The following is a 24644-nucleotide window of genomic DNA, read 5'->3' as shown; positions in this document are numbered from 1 at the left end:
TTCAGAGCAAAAAACAATTGCATTGTAGTCTGAAATCTTAAACCTAATACTTATATTTTCGCTTTCATCATGCTTTAATTTTCTGACCGGAGCCAAAGTTTTAAAAAAAATCTTACAATAAGAATCAATTTAGCTCCATGTTGCATCAAGCTCTCATTACAGCAAGGAACATTTCCATCTCATTTATCTATTACCTCATATTTGTTATTAAGTGTTCATATAGTCCGCAATATTTCTGTAATTGTTTGATGCAGATTGTCCGGACTTGGGCCCGAACACTCATTTTCCTGCTTGCCAGTCGAACGCTCTGCCGATCGAGCTATTCAGCTGTATCGATTACAGAGCAAGTTTAAGTTATGAATTTAATCGAAAACCTCATTCTGTTGCTTTAAAACAGGGGGTTTTTTTTTGACAGAAAAATTTTTTTTAGACCGTGGATCTATTTTTCGTCATTAGCCAGTACGATAAGCTTTAAAATAAGGTGTAAATCCAAGAAGTTGATCAAGAATTGAGGAAGATCTCGCATAGGAACAAAAAAGAGGCTACAGAAATGATATATATATATATATATATATATATATATATATATATATATATATATATATATATATATATATATATATATATATATATATATATATATATACTTCCAAGTTTTATGAGAAATGGCTTGTTTTTTTTTTTTTTTTCCAATTTAAACTTTACCCGGATTATATGCAAATGCATATGCGGATATGCACATATGCATGTGCATATAATTTGCTTCTTTTCACGTTAGTGTATATAAATGCTAAAGAAAGGCAATTAAAAAAAAATGCAAATTACCGTGGTTATTTCTTGCTTTTAGACATATTTTACTATATAAAATATATAAAACGAATTTTTTATTTTTCAAAGTTTTTATTCGCCGAAGTCCAAAAGATATTTTAACCTTCAAAGCTTCAAAAATGATACAAAATGAAAATATGCAGTACCTAACTAGAGAAATCACTAAGCAACACAGATTGTGTTTTTTACAAAAAAAAGTATTTTTATGAGTATTCAAGTTTTTGTGTAATAATTGTTTTTTATTTCTAGTGTATATTTTTTAACATTTTAGTGCATATTTCCGGTACTTCCATGGTGTATTTTCACTTTTAATTGATATTTAGTGAATTTGTTCATAACCGTTATTAACAAACGCGTGTTTGCGATTTCTTTTTGGAATAACGCAACTCGGTAAAACGCAAATGAAGAACCAGTTGCTTCTGCTTGTTATTTTTTTTCCACAGGTAAACTTCACCGGGCACAATTTGGTGTATTCAGTTTGCTTGTGGACGTTCCCTTTCTCGAGGAAACAAATTCAGAAGGAATAAGTACGAAGAATTGGGGGGAAAGAGCGAAGAAAGAAGCGGGAGGGAGTGAACTGTCGTAAAGGGAAAAGTTAGAAGGAAAGCGAGAGAAAAAGAGAGGCTCGCTGTCAGGGGTACGTAGTAGAATCAAAATCATAGAAGCAAGAGTGTTCAGTCTTCAGTGGCTTGCCTGCCCGTTGATGAAGGAAGTCGTTCTGTTCCGAGAGAAATTTCGTCGGGGAACAGTTCGAAGGAAAGCATGCCTTGCGCGTTGTTGTGAACATTTCGCCGGTAAAGCCCGGCAACATGTCAGTTGTTAAACAGTTAAATGTTTTGGCTCAGCAATCTGAAAGTTTCAGTTTGAAGGCGAAATGACTGGATATCCATATGGAGGTGAGTACACTCAACTTTCAATTAGTTTATTCACTCGATTCAGATTCAGTAGTTGTGTGTAGTTGTAGCAAATAGCATTTTTTTTATCGTGGGTATATTTGAAAATAGAAATTAGTTGACGGTACACTTCTTGCAAGTCAAAGATTTCGTCTGGCGTCAAACACACACACACACACACACACACACACATCGCGTTGCTCTATAAAATACACCAAAATAATGTATTCTACTGTTTATTCGTGGATTAGAGTATGAAAATAAATCTGGTTGACTGAACACCAAGTCAGCGATTACAGCAAGTCAGCGATTTCATGGCTGTGGCATTGCGTTGATCTATAAAAACATTATGAATGTGTGCAGATGTTTTATTGCTTATCGGTGGATAATTTGAAAATAGAATTTAGCTGACAGTACAATAATCACAAGTCAGCTATTTCGTCTGGCTCGTGGTATCGCATCACTCTATAAAAAATAATAAAACAGCAATTTTTATTGTTTTTTGGTGGATTATTTGAATGTAGAATCTGGTTGACAGTAACATTGCAGCAATTCGGCGATTTCGTCTGATTCGTGGCACTGCACTGCTCTATAAAAAGGTATGAAAGTGCTATGTTTATTGTTTATTGGTGGATCGTTCCACTCTGTGAAAGATAAAAACATCACTTGCTCTTTTCTTCGTTATATTTGCATCATTAATGATTTTTTTCCTTCTCATTTTCGTTTCGGTCCTATGAATTATTCACATTATTTAGTAGATAGATTACATTATGTTATTATTCGGTACATATACATATTCATATTATCTAGTGAGGAAATACTTTTGGCGAATCAGTGTATTCGATTGGCATGTGTTAGTTTTTTTTTTTTTTTTTTTTTTTATTATATAATTGTGTAAGAAATGTTGTCTTCAAATTCACATTTTCTATTTTCGATCTGCATTAAATCTGAGAATAGTTTTCCTCAAGATGCTATTTGTCGACTATTTATTGTCTTATGAAACAATTGTTTTTATTTTCGTTCATATTTTTTGGCTTGATCAGGTAGCTTGGCAATAACATTTTGCATTATTGTGAATGTATTTAGAAATATTCTAAGTCATTACAATTTTCACAAATTTGGTATGGCGAATGGCAGCATGAGTTTTAAAGACAGCTATGATATGGCGGTGACGGAATAGTTATATATGCCATTCATTTTTTCATTGTTCTATTATATACATGAAAGAGGAAGATAAATGGTATATTACATTTTAAAATATGTAAAAATTTGATTCTTTTGTTTATTTGTGATGCATTAATTTCGACACATCTTTATTCAACTTTTGAATTTGTTTCTGTTCGATAGATCACATTGATGAACATACTTTGCTGTTTTAAAGAAAATAGTTTCGCGGATCATTTTCGACCTGGGCTTTTTCTGAGCTTTATTTGTTTCGCATCAGAACCGAAAATGATCTCTTTTATTGACGACAGAAAGGTCTTTGCCATCGGCAGCGTGCATGTCCATTAAGTCTTCCTAGAGAGCATATTACTAAATGTTTTGATTAATGTTCCTATTCTTATCATAGTCTTTATCAGAGCGTTTCACTGAGGATGATATTGAAATAACAACAGAAGTAGCTTAATAAATTTTTCAGTTTTGCTTTGTTGCATAGACAGGGAGAAAATCTTATTATTAACTATTTTGTCAATTATATGATGTTTTTTAAATAAGAAAGCATCTTATAAGTTAATTTCTTTATATTATACATATAATAGTTGCATCAATAATGTTTCATTAACAAAATGTGCTCAAAAGGGTTAAATGTATGCACAATAGGCATAAAATATAAGTTGCAATCTAGACTTAGTTTCTAACAAGAACCGTTTGAGCTCTATAGTGTTCAGAGCTTATTTTCATTCATAAATAGTCTAAATTCCTTCATGTGTATTACGCCGCTATTGTAAGTGTTTTATGCTAATTATTTGCGAGTCATTCTATATCTAAGCTCTCCCTATTTGATCAAATCGTCCCCAAACGAGTATAAACATTTTTGATGAAATGTTAGAGATGTATTCGTGTCTTTGAAGCTAACATATGCAATTTTTTAGTTACTAAGAGCCAAGTTCTTAAGTTTAATGATATCTAAAATATAAATCCATAATGTACATGCAGCGTTTCAAAATAAATTGCCTGCCTTTTTTAGGCTAAGCTTACACAAAAAATTTTTTACACTGAAGGCTTGAAAAATTTGGGAGATAAGAGTATCTTTTGCTGTCAATACATTCAACAGTTTTTGAGAGTTTAAACTATTTAACTTTTGTGGAGCACGCATGCAAACTGTTGACAAAATACAGGGATGAAAAATTTGTCTGGATTTCAGATCGACATTAATTCCGCACATAATTCATCAAAAGTTCATACTTTAATTCTACGAAAAAAATTGTTTCATTTTTTCCATGTTTCAACTGCAGAAATTAAATATAAAATCTTTCAAAGATTTAAACTTGCTGTCAAAACCATCTTCATCAAAAATAACAGCCAGTCAAATCCTCTCCATAGGGTGAATTATGGCCGCGCTAGTATATAGGGGCGTGCACAGGGGGGGGGGGGGAGAGAAATGACACCTGTTTGCCCGGGCCCCGGGCCTGAAGGGGGCCCGAGATTTTCAGAAAGAGAGATGAAATCTATGTAGAACTTAATGGTAAACAATATGGAGGGGGCGTAAGTCATTTGTGACGGACCCCAAAATTTCTGAGCACACCCCTGCTAGTACATCATATATTATGCAAATCTAATTCTGTATAAATCCTGTATTGATAACTGGCGGTGCAAGACCACAGCAGACAAAGATTCAAAGCCAATGGAAGTTCTATATTTTGGCTGTAAAATTGATTTGAAAGGTCGTAAAAATTTCATTTTAATGTACACAATAAACATTAACCGTACGAGTTTCCTTTTTCATATAATTTGATGTAAATTTTTTCATATTTCAACGAAAAAAACGAAACGTAAAGACAACTTTCAGTTGTGTTTTCCTTTTTGATTTGTAATTTATTTATCAGAAAATAATGTCTGAAATGCAGGAAGTAAAATTATTATACACATATTTTTAACACATAATCAGCAAAAAAAACGATTCATTGTTCTTGTGAATTCTAATAGTTAAAGGTAATGGACGTATTAAATAATTATCCTTCTGTATTTTTAATGAACTAACATGTTTCATGTGTACAATCATTTTGAAAATAATCAGCAGCTTTCTCTTTGTTTTGTAAAATAAGCATTCACAACAGTTCAATAATTTAAAATAATAGTTAAATGACACAAAACCTTCTGACGAGAATTTAATTTAATTTTATAATTTTTATAAAGTTTGTATGTTGATTGATTTGAAAAATAATCTGAAATTTGATGTTAATAATCTTATATCTGACAATAAATTGGTTTCTAGGATAGACAAAATCAATTTTAGAAATTTTATTTAAAAGTGAATATGAAGTTATTTTTATTACTTCGGTAATAAAAGAAAACAATAAACATATTACAATTTTTAAATCGTCAATGAAACAAATATAATGAATTCAAGGCGCGTAAAGTTCGCAGACACAAAAATGTACACCGTGTATGTTTTTCATTAAAAATCCCACTACAATCAATGAGACAATTTTTTAAATAGACACCAAGCGTATTCTTCCTCGAATTTAATGTACGCAACGAGGGCTTTAGAAGCTTGGGAACAAGGATTTTTTTCTTAGTATTAATCAAATTGTTTTTGAAAACGTGTATGTGTTTCACATATCTAGGGAACATTGGTCTGCTGTAAAGTTTTGTAACAAACCTATGTAGTAATTTATTAGCATCTCGATGTCTTAAAAAGAGGAATGATGAATAACTAGTTAATACTTGACTTGAAAGTACCGCAAATCATATAAATATAATTTAAAACATAAGCGCATAAACACATAAGTCCATTTCTCCCTTAACTGCGGTAGATCTCGCACAGGGCGCATCTTTAAAATTTCCTAGAGAAATCTAGAAACGGATTGAGATGTAATAAATGCCTGATCTTGCGAGACAATCACTTGGAAATCGTCAAAAATCTAAATGTTTATTACCGTCATCAAAATCAATCTTAACTTCAGACTTTATTGACTATGACGAAATTACCCGTCTGTTTTCTTGTTTAGCCTCAAAAATTTCAACGGCTTCTACTCACAAGGTGAACCCTGATGTAACTCTAATACATCGGCTTCCCTAAGGTGTTTTCTTAAACATGTCGAGATCTCAATATAGCTCGAGTTGTCACGGAATCACCACATTAGTTGAAATTCACATTATGATATCTTCAATTATCATTTTTTTTAACAGAAATGGCTGCGGCTCATGCGCTGTACTCCATATTACTAACGACTACCGAGGAGTGATTTGAATCTTTGGAATCAAACTTTAAAGATTGACTGTGTGGACCAAATAATGTATTCATTGCCCCCTAAAGCTTTTTCACCATAAATTTCACCACTGTTTTGAAACAGCAAACTTCACTTTTAGAGAAGATGTTTTAAGAATTTTCTATGTGGTAACATGCTGTTTCAAAATCGTCCTGCAACTTTAAAAGCTTTCCGATGCAACCATGGTTCTATCACAATAATCCCTGAAACAAGTGCGCACTTGTTGTGTTTGGAACAAGGTATATTGATAGTTAGAGCGAGAGAGAGATAGTAGATTGTAGAAAGAAAGATATGAACAGATCAAATATGTTCAGAGTTGTTTTTATAGTCTAGACCGACAAGTAAATGAACAGCCCGTAACTTGTTTCAAAAAATAAGTTTTCAAAAGTTTTTTTGTGACAAGAATTGCCAACAGTAACTTCTTTCTATACAAATCCAAAAAAAAAAAAAAAAAAACGAATAGAAAATATTTTGTTAATACCTGGTTTATGTGTTCACTAGTCGACCCGTGCGGAACTCCGCACTGTGCTTCGAATTGTTTCACCAGGCATTTTGCTCTTAAAAAATTTCAAACAAAGAACATTATGAAGAAGAACGGAAAAAAGTAAGCGCACAAGAGAAGGCATGTAATTTGAAGACATCAGTAACAAAACCTCGTTAAATACAACGTTGTGATAATTTGATCATAGCTCCCCTTTTAATCGTACATATTTTCAATGCAAACATAAATGTCATTAAAAGTGTGGCTGAGTGGTGACTCGTGAAAAAGCAATAATTGTGCATGTGAAAAAACAGGTTGTGGCAAATACAGTCCTGCACATGTCAGCATCTGACGGGAAAAAAAGAAACATTAAAGAGATATTTATTGGCACGTATTAGAATTGGCGCCATTCTAACTAACAGCCCGACACCCCAACAAACCTAGCAATTGCGCCTTCCTTTTCGAAAGCTATTCATTGAAGGAATGCGTAGTAAAAAACAGCAAAAAAGCTTTTTGCCAAAAATAATAATAATAATAATAATAATAAGATCATGCATCTGTGTTTTGTCATTAACCAGCATGATACGATTTAAAACTATTCGCAAAGCATGGAATTTGATTAAAGAATGACGAAGATCTCACGTAGCGATTGAAACAAACATTCTAGAGAAGTAATAAATTAGATTGAAAATAAGTGTTTTTATCTTTGAATAGTGAACTATTTCACATAGAAGGTTGCTTTAACCGTTAAGGCTTAAATGCCCTCACATGTTTCTCTTTTAATCGAGCACTTAAAATTTCGAACGTAGACAAAATGTATTTCTTTTTTTTTTTTCAGCAGAAAGCAGAGGAGTAGAAAATATTTTCTTGCTAATGAAGTTGATAATACTTTTAATGCTTTATATCGTATTCGCGCGAATAAAAAATTAAAGGTTTACTGAGTGAAACTCGTAGTTTTTATCAGGCGTAGTATTTTTGCATTTGTACAAAAGGTCGAACACTGCTATTAAAAACATCTACATTTTAACATACAATAAAAATGTTTTTCTGCACATAAAGGATTTCTTTAGGTAAATCTAATACTTTTTTATGCCTACATTATGTTGAGTGGTCTGGATGTAGTCAAAGAACACAGTTCGATTAACAATCAACTTATCCGAATGATAACTGTAGCCTGCATAAAGGAGTCGAAACACCAAGTAGCATTCCCACTGCATTTATTTTATTAGGTGTGTATGTTATGAGCACATGTAATGCGTAATAGTAATATAAATTTGATATTATGTCGGACAGCCCAAGCTTGCCCGAAGTTCAGATAGTTTATAGCCGAACGCTCTACCGAAAAAAACTTATCAATTAAACCGAACAACTAAGTCCAGTGCTGTTAAGCTTTATTAAAATATGAACACACACAGAGGCTATTTTTTATTTTTATTTTTTTGCCGAAAGTGACGTAAAAAATGGAAAACTGTATTAGAACTTTGCTTTAAAAAATGCATAAGAACTACAGGCAGCATCAAGGTTTTGAAACAGCAAGAGGCGATTTCGAAAACTTGAATTTTCGACCGTAAGTCTTTTTTTCGTCATTGGCCAGCCTGATAAGTTTTAAAATGAGAGGGGATTAATGTATAAGATAAGATATTGATGAAAAATGTTTTTATTTTTGAAAATTTTTCCAATTTGTTATCGCAGACTGCTTAAACCGTTATAACTTAGATGGCAGCACGTGTTCATCATTTAACAGCACGGTTAAAATACAAAATAAATTGAACTATGCTCTTTTTTAAGCGCAGCTTTTCGAATGTAGTAAAAATGTGATAAGCTATTTGTTTTTTAGCAAAAAGAAGAAAAAATATATATTTTACCCTTCAAATTGAGGTAGTATTTTATTTATTTGTACAAAGAGTCAAAAACTCATTAGAAGAATATATATTTCAATATACGATTTATTATTTTTTTTCTGAACAAAAAACAATTCTATTGTAGTCTGAAATCTTAAACCTGTTACTTATATTTTCGCTTACATTATGCTTTAATTTTCTTTCCAGAGCCAAAGCTTCAAAAAAAAAAAAAAAAAAAACACGTGCAATTTCGAAGTAATTTAGCACAAATTCACTGAATGTTTTCATATCAGCAAGGAGCATTTCCTTCTCATTAATTCTATTCTCTCATAGTAGTTATTCATTTAATTCAGCGTTCATGTAATGCGCGATATTTTTCTAATTTTTTTGATGCAGATTGTCCGGACGTGGGCCCGAACACGTAATCTCCTGGTTACGAAGAGAACGCTCTGCCGATCAAGCTACTCAGCTCTGTCGGTCATGGCGCAAATTAAAGCTATAAGTTTGACCGAAAACCTTATTCTGGTTCTTTAAAACAGGTTTTTCGGCTAAAAGAAACAATTTTTAGACCTTGGGTCTATTTTTCGTCAGTAGCCAGCACCATAAGCTATAAAATTAGCCGTAAATCAAAGGAATCTATCAAGAATTGAGGGAAATTTGGCGTAGAAACCAAAAACAGGCTACAGAAATAATATATAAGGATTTCATGGATTGCTGCACTTAAAAAAAAATTAATAAAACCCCTAATAAACCTGAAGAGTATCAGTAAAGTCTCTCAGCTTTTTCCTAATAATTAAAATTTTGATAAACATGTTTAATGTCTTGTACCAAATGCCGCATTAGTTTATGATATTATGAATTTCAGAAAACAAAATTGGCTTAAATGCTCATTTACTAGTCAGTCTATCCTACTACAGCATTTTTTTTAAAGATGTTAAATAGGTGTAAGATGTAGAAAAAAATGTGCATTTCACTTGGCAAATAGTCATGGAAGAAATCAAAATAATATTTCATTGTTTCAAAGTGCTACTTTTACGCTTCTCGTTTTCTTTAAGATAAAACGTAATTTATTTTTTTAGCATACTTTTCGTTACACGTAAGGCTTTTTTCAAGTTTCAAGGTAATAATGAGCCTTTTGAATGCATTTTTTGCTGTCGGAAATTCGTTGCACCCTCCTCCCTCTTCTCAGTTTCAAACTAACACATTTTGACGATTCAATCGGTGCCAAATACTAGCTGACCAGTAGTAACGGACTAATCGTAGCCTACCAATTATGTGTTATTATTAAATCCAGCCATTGCTAAACTACTGCTGGATAAATTTCTCTGTGTATGCAGTTTGTTATTGTTGATTTCTCGTTAGTTTAACTTTTAATGCCGCTAAGATTTTACAAATGAGAGATCTTTCTGTTATTGTTTCATTACATAGCCATTGTTTCAAATTATTTTTCAGTGATTATTTTCACGAACGAATGTCTCAGTTTGGCTTCATATCCATGTTATGTTGTAGTTTCTTTTAAACACCTCTCCTTACTCACCTGTATAGCCCTTGTAGTGTTCTGCTTATGAGTGTCCAATTTTATGTTCTATGTTGAACCTGATTAGGCACATAATAAAATCTTTTATTTTAAAATACAGTGGCCCATTACACCTTGTCTGATTCCTTTCTCCAGCTTTGTTTCAGCTCTTTTTTTTTTAACCTTAATATACGAACGGTGTTGCTTTGCAGTAAACGTTCTTGATTACCTCAATGTGAATCCTTTGTTTTTCTCCATCTGATTCCAGTGCTCTTATCACTGTGAAAGTTCACTCTCATGGAGTTACCATGGAAAAAGTATTTCTCATGATGAATCAAAGATGTTAAACTTCAGTACCTAATTCAACAGGCATTTGACAAGCGTATAGCAGCAGCTATCATGTATGTAAACGTTCAAAACATTTTCAAAGTTAGTGAAAAAGTAACAAAATGGATATATTATTTTTTATGACGCAAATTTAGTTTTCTCATAGCTGTTATTATGCTCCTAAATACTTCCTAAGTTTTTTTTTAAAGTTTACTCTAGATATTTAGCTTAGAAGGCTAAAAATGTACAGTCTTGAGCAAAGAAGAGACCGAGGGAACATGATTCAGTTGTTTAAATTTATTAAAATGAAAGATGATACGGGGTTGAAGTTTAGCACTGAAAACAAGACAAGGGGTCATTGTTTTAAGCTATTTAAATCTCAGGCTAACATGGATATTAGGAAAAACTATTATTTTAGCAGGGTAGTGGAACCTTGGAACAGCTTACCGGAAGAGTTGGTTATGAGTAAGGGTGTAGATAGTTTTAAGAGGGCCATTGATCTTCACTGGGGATTGTAAATTGACTAGAACCAGTCTAGCTGGGCCCAGAGCCAGTTGCTGGTAGTCACTTTAGTATTTGTATTTGTATATTTAAGTTATAAATTCGAGATTTTGGATTTACGTGCATTAGTTTATCCTTGTTCACTACGGTCAAGCCTGTTACTGCGCCTGCTGTTACCAGAATTCGCTTCACTCTCATAGTGAATCAAAAATGTTGAGCTTCAGCACCTAATTTAACAGGCAGTTGACCAGCGTACAGTAGCAGCTATCATGTCTTTAAATTCAATTCACCGTTTTTGAGTCCGGGTGCTAAACTCTCACACAATGTCGCTAGAAATTCAGAATGAAAAAACTCAGAGGACTAACCAAAACGGTCCTGGCTGCCTGGTTATTGACTGAGTAAATATCGACTGAAAGAGCAAATACACATTTGAAATGGTCAGTAAGTAGTAAATCAGAAGCAACAGATCGGATCTCATTTGAATAGAAAAACCCAAGCAATTACTCAAATCTTCATGATATTCATGAATTGCACAAACCCTGTACTCTTCATTGGATACCCGCACATGTTAATATTGCAGGCAATGGAAAAGCAGATGAATTCGCCAAGAAGCCAGATTTCTAAATTTTGACAATTACACCATACTCTCGAAGATGCTAATGCAATAGACAAATCTAAGTTAAGAGAAAAAATAATTCCATCGAAACACCAGCTTTGTAATAAAAATACAGATAGAATCACGACAAAAACCGTTGTTCGGCTAAGAACCAATCATCAGAGATTCATGAAGATCGACAGGGAAGGCAGGAGAGTACTGAATTTATGAAAACTGCTCAGCTACGAAACTGACACCGAGCCAAGTTTTTGACTGTCCGTCTATAAGCGCTAATCTAAGAAGGATGGGAGTTTTGACTTCATCGGTAAAATTTTTTTGCCGGAAATATGCATGAAATCACACAGGCCGTCATCAACACTCACGGCTACATCTAATTCGACTGTCATAGACACGACAGGAAAAAAAAAGAAATTCAGACAGGAAAGGCTAAGAGTATATAGTTAAGATAACATTCTAAATCTTTCAATTCCCATACACATCTTATGCGTTGCAGTCAGTTTTGGTTCATGAAAACTTAATTTTATCATTTCTGTAATTTTTAAATTAAAAGAAGCTTCGCTTAAGGACATTAAAAAATGAGACAAAATTTTCTGTAGGAAAGTAAACTCATAGGAAACACTGTTTATATTTAAAGAAAGGAAAAGCAATAAGTGTGTAAAGAAAGCAAAATGCAAAAGATAGTTCAGGACTTCATTTAAGTTCAGGGCGGTCATTCCAAGCTCGTCAGCTTGCGAGATCGAGATTTTCGCTCACGTGATCGGTTGCGACATAGAAATGTCACAAAGTAGTATTCTAATCTACTCGAACCTAGCCGCAAGCTAAGTTCGAGTAGATTAAAATGCTACTTTGTGACACTTCTACGTCGCAACCGATCACGTGAGCGAAAATCTCGATCTCGCAAGCTGACGAGCTTGGAATGACCGCCCTCGAATTGGCGAGGGCGTCCGCGCGTGGCGCGTTAGCTTGTTTGGCGCAGTTTCATGCGGTCAAGAATGAATATTCCACGCTTAATTTTGCCGTTTATGTATCATATCGTGGTTTTTTTTTTATTTTTTTATTTTCAAGGATTGATATATTTGGGACAAGTGGTATTTCACAATATTGCTCTTTAGTCCTTCGAAATAAATCTTCGGCTGGGCCGGATTTAAGATAGCTTAGCCCCCCCCCCCCCCCGTTTTGACTCCCGACAAATTGCAATTCGTTCCTTAAAAAAATTGAAAGGTACTTGAAAAGCCAGTAACCTAAGGCATTTAATTACAATAAACAAGCAATCTGCTCAATAAATTTAGTTAAGAGAGTAGTTAAATCTTGAATTTTGATTTTTTTTTTTTTTTTTTTTTGCCATACATTTTGCTTTGATACAGACTAATGAATGAAATATATTTTAAACACTACGCAAATCAAATCTTGAAAGGTTTATAAAAATTTTTAATAATAATATTGAAAACCTAACACGGCAGCGCTGCGTATCCTTCACAATATTGCGAGGTTATGTTTACCACCCCAACACATTTAACACATTAAAAATTCATTAATATCTGTTTATGATATTTTAAATAAATTTCAATGATGAATTAAGTTTCAACTACTTAAGTTTCAACTTGTTTTTTACAAGAACATTTTGAATTCAAGCACATTAGCTTTTAATATCGTATGAGGAAGAAATCCGTAGAACTGAATTACGACGAAAATCGTTTCTTCGCTCAATTAAAATTTCATTCTGAAAAAGAATAATTGAGTGCATTATTTGTGCAAGTAATTTTTTCTGTTTGAAAAAAAAAAAAAAAAAAACCGTCGAACTGAATTACAACGAAAATCGTTTCTTCGCTCAATTGAAATTAAATTCTGTAAAAGAATAATTGAGTGCATTATTTGTGCAAGTCATTTCTTTCTACTTAAAAAAAAAATTTTATTTTTTTTAAATTTTTTTACAAATCTAATTATGGCAGTGATAATACTAAAAGTTTAAAATGCGCTGACGAAAACGATGTGCTCCCATCGGGAATCGAACCGACGCCCTCCCTACCACTAAACGCGTCCCTTATCCACCATGCTACATTCGAGAACTGAGGAACTAAGTAATGTTCATATAGGATACTGCACATCGTGTTTCCAAAAACAAATATCGAAATTATCGGATATCATGATAATTTTAAAATAAACGTCGGATTTATATGTACTAATATAGCAGCAAACCCTGCGAAAACAGGAGGAAATAAAAAGAACTAAAATGTTTTTAGAATGTAGAAGCCAATTGATTCAAAAGTTCACGCATCAGATTTAAAAATTAAAAAAAAAAAAGGCAAACGTACACTTGCTAATGGTTTTAAAGCAACAACTTTATTATATAAATCACGTAAAAGAGAACCCTTCAATTATCCAGCTTTGTTTGTTTGTAAATACAAACTTTTTAACATTGAATGATGATTGGCGCGTGTTTAAATCCCGAATGTCGCCAAAGCATTAAATCGGAAAATCCAGCATTAAAACTAATATTACAGGAAAGAAAACACTATGAATTTCGAAAGAAAGTAAGTTAACACATTAAAGTACAAAATGTATTGGTTTGCCATCAAAGTCGAAAATATCGCTTAGGATACAAAAAACAAAACCTCGAACGTAAGCCTGGCAAAACAAAACAATTTTTCACAAATTCCTGGGGAAATTTTCTCCTTAGTGAACGCAAGATATAGGTACCCAACACGTCAAAGAATGTAAAACCAAAAATTAAATTGCATAGTTTTCTGTATTTTAAAAGGAATCCACCTTTTTTCTTTGAGCGCGTGTTGCGCGCAATGCAAATCCTATGGACGGGAACTTGAGCGTTGGACGGTTTTTGCCAGTGACCAATCAGCGCGCAGTACACCTGTGTCGCATCTCTCAGTATAAAGGGTCGCTAAAGCTGACGAGCTTGGAATGACCGCCCAGGTGCTGAGAGTAATTTAAGAGAAAACGGAAACTTTTTTTTTCTTCTTTCTCATGAATAATGACGATTAACACACCCCCGAGCATAACTTTTCAGGGTACAGCATGAGGGAATTCCCGAGGAAAAGGGGGACATAATTCCACTTAGTTTTTTCTTCTTTATATTTATGAGACGTTTTTTCTCAGATGATGGTAATTTAATAATTTAAAAAACTTCCTAAATTATTATCATCTGAAAAAAAGGAAGAAAAAACGACGAACATAACCTACTTATGAAGTGGCATGAAAAGAGTTTTGTGTATTTTTGAAATTTAACTATTCACAAATGCAACTGTTATTCTTTGCTTTTTAAGTGATAGCGTAGCTTAAATGATATTGGATTATATAGTGCAAAGTTTTAGAGTTTAAAAATTTGATTCACTTTTAAACACTGAATGACATAAAGAAAATCGTTTGATATTTCGGGTTTAAGAGAAAATATTTTCAAAGAGTAATTAATTTTTATCCTAATGCTTGTTGGGATGAATTAAAATATGTGTTAGTAACACAAAATTGTGTTCATTCATTTTGCACATTTTTTCATGATCATAAAAATTATAAGCCGCGAGCGTAGGGATTTTTTTAACTCATATAAGTACGTAAAAACTAATGGTTTTATTAGGGAAATCAGGCCTCTAGTATTTAGTCTAATGATATGACGAAATATTAAACCTGTAGAGAACTTTATGATATTGCTGCTGACAGTCTAGGTAGAATCCATGCTAATTCTACCAGGGATAGTCCTGCAATTTTTTTAATGTAACATATAATAAAACTTATCAAAAAGTAAAATCCAGGTATTGTTTGGTTTTGCCAAAAAAAAAAAAAAAAACCTTGGACCGAGATACTGGTTGCCAGAGATGGAGCCCCGGGCATCATTTCTCACTTGCGATTTTTAACAAAATCTTTTAAGTTCGTTATCTCAAAACGGCACATTATATTTTGTTGCGGTTTGTTTTATTTAAAAGATTATTTTCTTCTGTTTAAAAAGATATGCAGAGCATATTGAAATATGTGTTTGAGTTTTTTTAGTCTTCTGAAAAAACAAATTTAAAATCTTTTTTTTTTCTATTCAGAAAAAATTTAATTTTTAAAATTGACATTTTCTTTTTTTTTTTCTTTTCCACCGTATCATGCAAATTTAAAGTTTGGCTGCTTTAAAAAAGTAGATATATGCTATAAGTATCTTAAATTCAAAATATAGAGAAATTTCTGGCTATGAAGCCAACAAGTCTTGCAATCTTCGTTAAATGAACAGTATGTATTATCATAACAATTTTTATTACAGGTAGAGGCATTGCTGGAGTTAATTTTTCACGGCGTGAAAATACTCCTTGACATTCTTTTTTTTAGTTTGATGGAGAGAAATTTTCTAAAACAGAAAAAGAACATAATAGTGTTCAATTTCATAAGAAAATAACTTTCCAAAGATGAGAGTAGGAGGGAAGATGGGAGTGAGATGTGTAGTAAATACTTTGTTTTTTTAACCTTTAGAACGTTTGACATTTTAAATTTAAAAAAAAAATTAAAAAAGGTTGTCACATGAGACTGCCGACAGAAGTGAAAACTTAAATCATCAAAATAAATTTGGTGTGTTTGTGCGCGCATGTGTGATGTGAGTTTAAATTTCATTTAAAACTATTTTTCGGTTCAAAAATTAAAATTTTACAATTTGCAAATTCAAAATATCAGCTACAGTCTAGTTTTTACGTTTATCATCAATCCGAGCATCAATTATATACATTTTGGTATGGTCTATTTCAATTCGATCATAAAGTAAATATTGATGCAAATACAGGAAATATTTCAAAATAGATTCTTAGTTTGTGTTATCCAGTTTTTCATGCATGAAAAAAATATATATATAAATAAAAAATAAGCAATACACATTCTGAACTTTCCACGTTATCAATTTACTGTATTACCCCTCTTTAGCCGACATCCCGTGAAATTGGCCAGCATGCCGGGAAATTCGAATTTTGAGGCATGTCAAATAATTCGACGTTCATTTCGGAAAAAAAAAATTTTTTTTCGAAAAATGTCATGATTTTTTTACGCCCTGATGATCATCAATACTATCATTATATTCCAAAACTAATACTATAGGTTTATGGCAACTAAAATAAGGAATAAAAACTTTGATTCGAATCTATTTAAATATCTTGTAAAGACTGCATTCTATTGTAGTTTTATAACTCGTTTTGCTAAGATTGCAATCGTTGGACATCGTTAAATTGAATTCTCTATTTAAAAATTCAATTAATGGTGATTTTTATCATCTGCAAAGTTGATGTTGAAATCCCTACTCAAAATCATTGGAAAATCATCAAAGCTCTTCCCAATTTTATTTTGAAGTAATGCAGAAACTTCTTTAGTAAAATTAATTTTCATACAAAATTTATTGTATTGCGTTCATAGACTCTTTCACCTTAGCCGGTGAAATATAAACAGCAACCATTACAATTAGTTGTCCATTTTCAGAGTGGCAACGGCAAACACATATCTCACCGATATCAGAAACATTTTTTTTCATCTCAAAAAATACCCATCGCGCCTAAAGAAGTTTTCATTTCAAAAATATTCTATAAGCTTAAACATGTTTACTCCTGAAGAAGAAATGCAATGCCCTGAGTGAGGATCGAACTCACGCTCATTCAGGAATCGGCCGACTGCGCTACCGAGGCTCGTAATCCTAACAAAAACAACAACACGTAAAGAAGCAGAAAGAAGCTGCGCATGAGCTGTATTCCAAATGTCGGTGAGGTGATGGTTTCGCGAAATGGACGGTTTTTCGGCAACTAAAAATGCCCAGCGCGCCGAAAGAAGTTTTCACTTCAAAAACGCGAAAAGGACATTCAAATGTGATTTGTTTTAAAAATCAAATTGCTTTTTTACACCATTTTCCACGATGATAGTATTTTTATTTCGGATACAAAGCATGAAATTATGCTTGTGGCATTATTCTTATCTTAAATCCGTATGCATGTTGTAGAGTTAAAAACATCTTTGGATGTAAAAATATTTAAACTGGAACCAGAGAGAAATGTAGTTATTCTGCCATCAAGTGTATCTTAGTTAGAATCTTCGATTAATGAAAAACATGTATCATTAGAATATTGTTTTTACCAATATCCTTCATTTTAAAATTTTATACTATCCCCTTAATGACCAGGTTCAACCTTCTTTTTTTTTTTTTTTAACGCAGCATTGAAACCGAAAGCAAACCGTCCCCAACTTATCCGCCATAGAAAGTCAGACATAAAAAAATAAAACCTTCATCCACCGAACTGCCATTCAAAAAGAGCATTCGGGTGTCTAGCCATGGCTGCCATAGTCTAGAGAAATATGGAAGTCTGGAAGTTGAGGAGCTCTTTATTCAGTTTTTTTTTTCCTTTTTGATGCATACCGTAGCATAAAAAAGTAGTGCAATCAAATGACAGTTTAAAATTTACAACTAGCATTTTGTATTTAATTTTCTTTCGAGCGAATTTTAATGTTTGCATACGTATGTTGAAACTGATTGGTTGGAAACCGAGTTATGCGAGAAAAAAAGTTTGAAATCTTATGTTGTGGGAACTCCCAGACTAACAGTAGTCAATTATTGTGTGAGGAGATTTCCTTTTTGTTTTAATATAAAGGCATGTAGTATTAAGAATGCTATTCATTTAGGCACTGCATATAGAAACATTTAGCATCAACTTTTCTCAACTGGGGGCTCGTAAAGTTATTTATGAGAGTTCCGCAAGGTGCATAAGTTAAGCAAAGTAAGACTCCGGGTTTCTATATATACATTTGTTTCAAAAATAAGTTTCTCCTTGTTAATTTTTGTATATGTTCTGTAAAGTAATATCCAGAAGTGAAAACCCTTTTTTATAAAAATTTTCGAATAAAAAAACTTTTTCATCGATATTAGGGAGTTTATTAAAGTTTTTTCTTCTTTTTTTTGTTTTTGTTTTTGTATTTATACATTCAAGCTCCTTTTTTTTTAATTCAAAAAAAAGAAATATTTCTAAAAATTACTTTTTGCATACATTAAAAATAAACACAAAAAGATACCTCTGAACACGTTGTGGGAAAAAATCGCTCCCAAAAGTTACTTCTTTATGAAAATTGAAAACGTTAATATCAAAACTCATAATCTCCTCAAGTTTCAAGCAACTGTAGTACATACATTTCCTCAAACGAATGCCAAAAATGAGGATGAAAAAAAAAACATATCACCTACTCGAAATAGTGGAACATTTGAGGCAGTGAGAAGTAAAGGTATGTAAGTGGCAAAAATAATTGGGAGATAACCAGCACAAATGGTAGGTGAACCCCTCCCCTGTCTTGGGGCAAGAGATGGTACTAGTAGCCCTGGTAGGTGTTGTGCTGTACAGCGTGACTTAGGGAAAAAAAATAATGAAAGCCTACCTAGAAAGTTATCTTTATAGTCGTTTTTCTCGAAGCTTTTTTCACTTACATCCCTTTGCTCCTCATTGCCTCATTTGTATAAATAAATAATGGTAATAATGAAAATACAGTATTAGCAAAATGAAGGTTTTACATGCACCCTTTTGAAAATTAATGGAATCAAGCCATTTTTTTTTTTACAAAATCACTTTTATTTACATCGTTTAATTATAACATCACCACTAAGTATGCCCCCTCCCCCTTTTTGTCCAGCACCATTTTTACTCTACTGGACATAGTCCACTAGAGTTTTGCACTTTTCTTTGAACTATTGATCTCTAAACCATGTTTTTAGCAAAGCACAAATCATTTTTTCTTTTGTTGTGCCATCAGATTTTTATTCAATGTCACAATGGCCTGCCTCTTCCGTGGAGAAATATCCATTGCTAACAAAAAGATGATAATTTTGAAAAAACAAAATAGAACCGACTTCAAAATTGCTCTAAAAAGTGAAAAATAATTTTATTCTTTGAACACCATCGATAATACTTTTAAACGTAATTTTTGAAATAGAAGCAAAAACAAAAAGTAAAATCATGTGTAACCATATTTCGTTCATAGTTTTTAAGAAAATCATCCTAAATTAGGAGCGAAACATGTATACCGTTACTCAAATATGCTGTCACCAATGCATAATGTATGCAGTGGTATTGGAGAAAGTGGGCACGGTTAAATTTATAGTTGTACTAGGTGTTATATATAGTTGAATTATGGCTACTAATGATTTTATCTATAGTTTTTGCGCCAACTTCAAAAATTTCGTTTAAAAGTATTGTCGATGGCGTTCAAAGAATAAAATTATTTTTCACTTTCTAGAGCAATTTTGAAGTTTGTTCTTTTTTTTTTTTTCAAAATTATTTTATTCTTTTTAGTGCAAATGTATTTCAGAAATAGTACGAAGTTACCATCCCGAAACTTCACCTTATTTTTTCATAAAAATGCTCCATTTACTAAAAAAAACTATAAACACGCCTTAAACTTTAAGCGATTAGTATTCTGTACTAAATATATTAGGTTTTCTGTACTAAAAATTTGTCCTTGTTCCTGTCTGGGATTCATTTGTATGCTAATTTAATTATAACCATTTAAATATAAAAGATTTCCCAAACTAATTTATATTTCACAACATACACGTTGCTTGTGACGCAATTCCACATCTCCTTACTTAGCCTCAATATCTATTATTGGCATAGGTGATTCTCCTCGCTTCCAGGTAAAGTTTGCCCCCACTATAGAGCAATGACGGGGAATAAACTTGATGCATGCTTCAGAGAAGCCTTCATTCAACATTCTCATAACAATCATTATTACTGTTATACGTTAACAAAATTTTTTGCAACAAAGGGTTTTTATTATGGAGGGGGGGGGGGATCCACGAAGCGGAAACTAAAAGAACGCTCCCTTTCCAAAATCCTAGATGATTCTGACTGTTTGTCTCAGATGACAGTGTAATTGATGTCACAACTAAACCAACCTGTCAAAGACGGTTCAGTAAATGACCAAAAATGCGAATTGTCACTGCCAGGGAAATCTTTACACAAAAATATTCCAAAATGCCTTGAGTCTGACCACTGCTGGACCTGGGGTAAACCAGGCAGGACCCCTGCTTCGAGTGGCAAATTGAAGTGTATCGATAGAGCCCAAGCGTGGCGCCAAAAGGGTGTCATGATCTCTATAAGAGACCAAAGAAAGATTAAAACTTCACTTTTCGTTCTTTTGCTCTGCAAAATTTCTGAGAGAAAACCATGATTCCCCACATCCTTTCCTAATATCACCACGAAAAACTTTTAAAATGCATTTTTATGAAGAATACATTTCTAAAACCTTCCCAAAAGAGTCACTTTTCTGCGCTCTTTCTACCAACTTGGCCCTCGACTTCATAACGTCACCAGTGACTTCAATTTTCAAAAACATTTCGACAGAAGAAAATCACTGCTCCCTGTCTTCCATTAACGTTAGAAAAAAAAAAAAAAAAAAAGAAAGAAAGAAAAAAATGGAAAAAAAAAAAAAGCCTAAATTGCTATATTTGACGGAAGTTTTGGAGTTTTCTCAAAGACCGTCTTTTTTTCAGACCACCGTCATTTACAGAAAAATCTGTACAGGAGCGTTTCATTTAACGAAAGAAAAAGGGAACGTTTGGCGTATTATAGCAATGTTATTGCTAGCGTAATTTAAAATTGTTATTTATGTAACGATAAAAATGTTTTTTCAGAAAATTTGTTCCGGATGAGCGAGGGCCGGATAAACGAGATTCCACTGTAATTTCAAAAACAATACATTTCATATACCATCGATAAATATAATTTCTAAAAATGTTCCCCTCCCAAATCCATAGTCTGGATCCGAATAATGAAATTGCATGAAATTGACTGTTTTTTACCCATAACTTTTTTCTAATGAACAAATATCGTCAAACAAGTTGAACCATACCCTATCCATTAAAAAAATAATCATCAAAATCGGTTTACTAGGTGAGACGCAGTGAGTGGACAAAAAAAAAAAAAAAAAAAACATGCATACGATATGAACTGATAACGGCCTCCTTTTTGAAGTCGGTTAAAAAGTGATCGGGTTGAGAAAAAACAGCTAAAATATGTGGACATTTATAACACTTAAGCATAACAATAATTTTTGATAAAAACAACGTGAGGGCCTAATCAATTGGTAGGCTAAAAAGCTGTTAATAAACTACCTAGATTGAACAACCGAAAAAATTTGAAAATTAAGAATTCCCAACTTGATTCTATAAATTCACACAAGTGTGTAAAATACTGCCGTGGAAGGTGGGCGTAATATCTGCAGAAATGAGTTTTTGAGATATTTAATAAACATTAGAAAAGCCATATCAAGAGCGTGGCCGACTACTAGCCATCAACCGCGGCCATCAATCAAGCAGCAAGTATCTAGTGATTGGTCTGCCATGGCCAACTGCAAACAAATGCAAAGGAACTGTAGACCCAGGTGTTGGCCACCCCTTTAAAAACAATTGAGTCGAAGTAGGAGTCTTCTCTCATTAAACCATTTTACCATACTGCCGTGTTTTATATTCCATATTAATAATAGGGCAATGTTGAAATTCATAGTTTTCCTCGTGTTTTTTTTTTAAGCGAAGAAGAAACGAGCAAGGTTGTACAATAAAGCTAAAGTGCAATAGATGACACAAATGCAATCAATAAATAAATAAATAATGAAAAATATAGAGCTACACTGCCCTTTACCTTCTCACGACAGAATACTGCTCTTAACTGATTTATTCTCAAAATACTAAAATTTTTTCAAAAGATTCATGATATGCTTACTGGTTTATTTTTGCGGTCTAAATAAAGAGTGTGTGGCTGTAGTTTTTGACATTATGCTTCTAAATTACGGAATTTAAAACGTGTGCTTGTTTATTCTCCACCAGGCACCTGCTATCAAAAGCAGCTTTGTTTCTTCTACCGAGGAGGAAGCAGTGCTTAATTTCTTACATATGGCAAGGCCATTTTCAATACTCTTTATCTCGTTTGTTAAAAGTTAAAAACAAAAAAGCTGCAAACTGTTTTCTTTTTATTCGCGAATCACTTCCACGCGCTGTCTGGCTTCAACAGGTCAAAACATTCCATAAGCATGCTCTGTTCTCTACGAAAGCGAAGAGCTTTTCGAGGAATAACTCTGAAAAATAAAAAAATGGGAACGAAAATTGCGTATTTTTCAAAACTTGTCCAACTGTGAAATTAAATATATATTGTTTAACTATTAAAACTTACAACAAAATAAACACACCTCCTTGAAAGTAATTTTACAATTTGTGGTTTGGTGTGACATGGTTTTGCTACAAGTAAATAGATTTTGAGCTGTAAAGAAAACTTTTTTAAAAAACAAACAAAGAAACAAACGCACCTGAAATCTAAGATGGTGACGTGAGCTTCTCCTCCCTCCCACTCAGCATCGGGAACTTTTAACATGCTCCCCAGAATTCCTTTCTGCATATAAGTAATAATTTCCAAAGCTATAGTTTTGTAAAATTAATGAAATAAACGTTCTTAAAGGGCAATTTCGCGAAAATTATTGCAAACGCGTGCTTTTATAGTGTAAGGATAGAATGAGATTCGATTCGATATTTCTCGATGCAAAAACCATTTTTAGTTTTGGACACTAACCTCTTTACCCCCCCTTCCCAAACAGTCAGAAACCCCTGACAAAGCCGGAAGTTCCTGTTAATCGTTCTGAAAACCGTATTTTTTTATTGAAAATATGTTTTCATTGTTTACTTCAAGCATTTTCGCATGGAAAAGAGTTGAAAATTTAGACTTTAATATCATTAATCTTATGCATAAGTGTCATCTTTTGTGCATAAGGGTAAACATTTTTCTGCTAACATACTTTAATGTCTTTTCCAGCATCATTTTGGGCCTTATTTGGCTTAAACTAACATTCCAGAGTCTGAATTGAAAAGATAAGTAAGTCTTAGGTCTTCACACTAAAAATAAGGAAAACGAGGAAAATTGTCAGTCGTTTCAAATCCCCCTTCTTCCTTCTTAACTATCTCTGTACCTTTTAAAAAAAGGGAAAACAATGATTTAAAGGTAATTTTCTGCTCTTTAGTTTAGTCATTAACTACTTTGCTCGAAAATGAATACTTTTGGAAATATGTAAGTAAAACTGAAAAAAAAAAAAAAAAAAAATCTAAAATCCAACATGGTGGCCTGATCTCCACCTCCACCATCGATGACTTTTAGCATTTTAAGCAGGAACCCTTATGGTGCATAAATGCCATTTTTCAAAACGCAGTGTTTTTTATTTTGTTTTTCAAAACGTTCATTTCCTTAACTAATAGTAAACAGATTCATTACGAATAAGTAATTAAAAATTGGTTTTTAAAGATTGAAACAAATATTAGCGCTTGCATGTTAATACTCTGTAGAACTAATATATTATTAAAAGAGTTATGTAAAAGATTCGGAAACTCTGCTATATCACAAAGACCCTCGATGAAAGCTGCAATGGATTCAAAGCTATTAACCCGTATATAATGCTTCATTATTCATACGTCTTACCGTATAATGAAAACTAAACTCTAGCATCTTCAGGAGATAGTTCCTTATATGCTTTCTTCAAAGGTTTATATATTTTCAATAGTGCTTTTGGTATTCGCTATCTTCACATTAAGCAGTTGTCATCCGCACATTTGCTCTCTTTCACAAACTGACTTTTTTTCATCACTAACATCTTTGAAAAACTAAATACTGCTATCTGCAATTTTAAAAGGTAGCTCTTAGCATGTAATTTTTAAAAAACACATTATATATTTTTTGTGTAGTTAAATTTCGTCATTACCATTTTTTAGTCAGTATATCTCGTATGGAATAAGAAAAGGTTCTTAAATTGGCAGAATTCGCTACCAAGTCACAATCTTGCACAATTTGTTTAAATTTCTTGCTACATTCATATAACGATACGCACTGGATGAATTTATTAAATAAACCTGAGGTCACATTCGTTCACGTTCTGTGCTTGACTTTTTTTTTTTTTTGTTACTCACACCCCATGATGAATAAGAACATATCCCTTCATTTAAGCTTTATTTGAGATTGCCTTGAGATTTGTGACGCCTTAAAAATGCCTATCTACTTCCTCCAGGGCCAAAAGCAGCAAAGATCAAAAACTTATACCATGTTTAGCTTTTCAAATACGATTGCGTACTGTATCCCATTCTTCTGTAATAACTTTTGTCTCTCTTTTCAGTGACTCTTTTTAACGTTGGTGTCATTTTTCGATATCCAATGGTTTAAAAATATTTGTTTCATTGTTTG

General features: G+C 32.8%; 1 protein-coding gene across 1 annotated transcript in view; it reads left to right on the top strand.

The window, feature by feature from the left end:
• Positions 1–1554: 1554 nt before the first annotated feature.
• The window catches only part of LOC129218206 (F-box/LRR-repeat protein 7-like), a 151663-nt gene continuing 128573 nt past the window's right edge, over positions 1555–24644 (top strand). The window contains exon 1 of the mRNA XM_054852421.1: positions 1555–1724. The gene's annotated coding sequence lies outside the window, so the exon portion shown is untranslated. The remainder of the gene's footprint in view (positions 1725–24644) is intronic.

The sequence above is a fragment of the Uloborus diversus genome, chromosome 3 (assembly GCF_026930045.1).
Source record: "Uloborus diversus isolate 005 chromosome 3, Udiv.v.3.1, whole genome shotgun sequence".
In the NCBI taxonomy this organism is placed as follows: domain Eukaryota; kingdom Metazoa; phylum Arthropoda; class Arachnida; order Araneae; family Uloboridae; genus Uloborus; species Uloborus diversus.
The sequence above is the reverse complement of the archived record's forward strand: the minus strand, read 5'-3'. Positions and strand labels throughout refer to the sequence as shown.